The 2,500-nt window shown below is 36.1% G+C and overlaps 1 protein-coding gene across 2 annotated transcripts in view; it reads left to right on the top strand.

Annotated features, from left to right (window-relative positions):
* Positions 1–2,500, top strand: part of LOC125047325 — a 204,154-nt gene that overhangs the window by 188,961 nt on the left and 12,693 nt on the right. The window lies entirely within an intron of this gene.

Below are 2,500 nucleotides of genomic sequence, written 5' to 3'. Positions count from 1 at the left end.
CTGGCATACCAATGCTTCATTCTTAATCTAAGGATTTCAGTGATTGATATTTTATGCATACTCTGTGACTACATATTTTTTTCCACTGAAAATTCTGAAGTATCAACCTATACCTATACCAGAAGTGATAATAATGAGTCTGGCAAATTTATTTTAGAGTAACCGTAACAGTTCGGGTATGTAAAGGCATATCACGTAAACATTGCAAATAGCGTTGGTTTCTATACAGTAATTTCATATTATTATTTTCCTTTCTTTAGATATTTGATTAATTGTCTCACTGTTTGAGCCCAAATGCTATTATGGTGATTTTCTCACTTAACTCGCATATTACCAAAGCATTAGTGTCTTTTGCCATACAGCGTGATAACTGGTTTGATTGACTTTGAAGTGTGGATTCTCATGCCGAAACTCTCACGTAGTTAAGACCTTTGTTTATATGAATATATTTGGCTTTAATAAAATGCGGAGAATTTTCACTTTGTGTTGATTTTAGGTTGGCTGTCGAACATAATGGTTGTCATATTATTTGGTTTCCAGAACTTTCCTCATCTCTTTCAAAACCTTCTACTCCTGTATTAATAATACATATGATTCAAATATGATTACACACGTAACATTCACAGTAAGGTCTAACTTAGTTTTCCGTCCCTTGATATAGAGTATTTTCCCCTATTTTAGGTATCTTATTTTTTTAATACTCCTGACAGCTTCTGAGGTGTCATTCCTGTGACTCTTTTAAGTGCTATCTATTGACTTAAACAGAAACAAGTGTGTATGACCAACAGAAAAAAAACTGTCCTCGCATATACAAATATGTGATACAAGAACTATGATTGTGAAAACTACAACAGTTTGGTGATAAATCTCCAGGAAAGTGGGTTGTCTTGAGGCATTAACACTAACAAATAATTTAGACTGTAAGTATGATTAGTATGATTACTATGAAGGATAATTTGTATGATGTGTGTGAGGGATTTTTTATGCTTGTATATGTCGATTCTCCGAGCCGAGACTAAGAGATTATACTCACTTTTTCTATAGAGGGGAAGATCCAGTTGACAAAATGGTGATGAATTATAAGTTGATAGGTTCAAGTAGATTATTTAATGACTAACATGATGGGAAATTAAATAAAACACGATGTTTGCCCATGTTACATTCCCACAAACATCACTAATCTGTCAAGGGCACCTCCGCATCTACAGAAAATGAGTGTGGGTTTTCTCTAAGCGAACAGCGCGGGAGAATCTTTTGCTTGTAGCCATGTGCGGAGGGTGGGCAGGGTCAACCCAGGAAACGAGGGCCAATTGCATCATTTTCTATTGGGTTACATAGTTCCTGTTAAATAAGGGTACACGTATTCCCATCCTTTATTTATTTATTTTTCACGGGAAGTAGGTGTACCTACAATAATAAATTTCAGATTAAATTTTTACTTTATTCTTGGTTGGAGGAGTTTCATTAGATGGTTCCCTGCCTACTCCGAAGCACCCTAAGAAGATATTATTTTGCTTCTGACATACCAAAGTCAAAGTCGCACAAACGGTTGCTGGAAGTCATGTCCCTCATCACGAATTATAACCGATGCATCCCGTTTTCCCTCATAAAAGTATTCCGGAAAAATTGACCCGACCATAAATTTGAAATATATAAAACAAATGAATAAAGAATGGTGCTTTTAAACTTCGACTTCAGGGCTTCAAGGGTTCAGAGGATCAGTGGTCGAAACAATGAATCTTGTTCGGCAAAGATAATCATGGCTATTGTTACCTGATTTCATCCGTAAATGTGGCCTGTATATCGTGTGTTCTCAGTGCCTGGCTTCACAAAATAAATGGAGCCTTGAAATACGACGATGAGGATGGTGATGATGACATAACTTCCGGTCGCTGATTTACGGACCTGTGTCTTCATGAGACAGGAAGTTGAATCGTTTATACTAGCGTGTGAATGTTCCTGTTTCCCTCTGATCTTCATATGTGAAGTTCTGTGGACCTTTAAGCAGTTCTGCAGGACCAGCAGTGTTTCTACAACTAACTACTTTGTGACCGGGCAGTTATACTAATAAAATGTTGAATATGTAAGCGGTTTTCAAATTCTACTGATATATGTCAACTCTGCAGCTGCTAAGGAAATGGAGTAGATGTACATTTTACAGTCCTATGCATTGATGGAAATGAGTGTTTTCCAAATTTAATTATAAGATGGATCTTTCCAGTTTCTATAATATATCGTAAAATATTTCCCTTTCACATATGACACCAAAAAGGATTTTAAAGATGTATGTTTATACTGAAAAAATATGCGATGGTTTTATTGGGCAAAAAGAATTCTGACACGCACATCGCATACCTTCATACTTGCAGGCCGCCATTGCAATCTCAGATCAAAGTGAAGCTAAATTGATTATGAATTATGAATCATATAACACCTTTGTTTGTACAGTTTAGACGAGAAGTAATTTACAAGCCTGGTGTCATTATGCGTGCTATAGCCT

Source organism: Penaeus chinensis, chromosome 40 (assembly GCF_019202785.1).
Source record: "Penaeus chinensis breed Huanghai No. 1 chromosome 40, ASM1920278v2, whole genome shotgun sequence".
NCBI classification, from domain to species: domain Eukaryota; kingdom Metazoa; phylum Arthropoda; class Malacostraca; order Decapoda; family Penaeidae; genus Penaeus; species Penaeus chinensis.
Note: the sequence above shows the minus strand (reverse complement) of the source record. Positions and strands in the feature narration are given on the sequence as shown.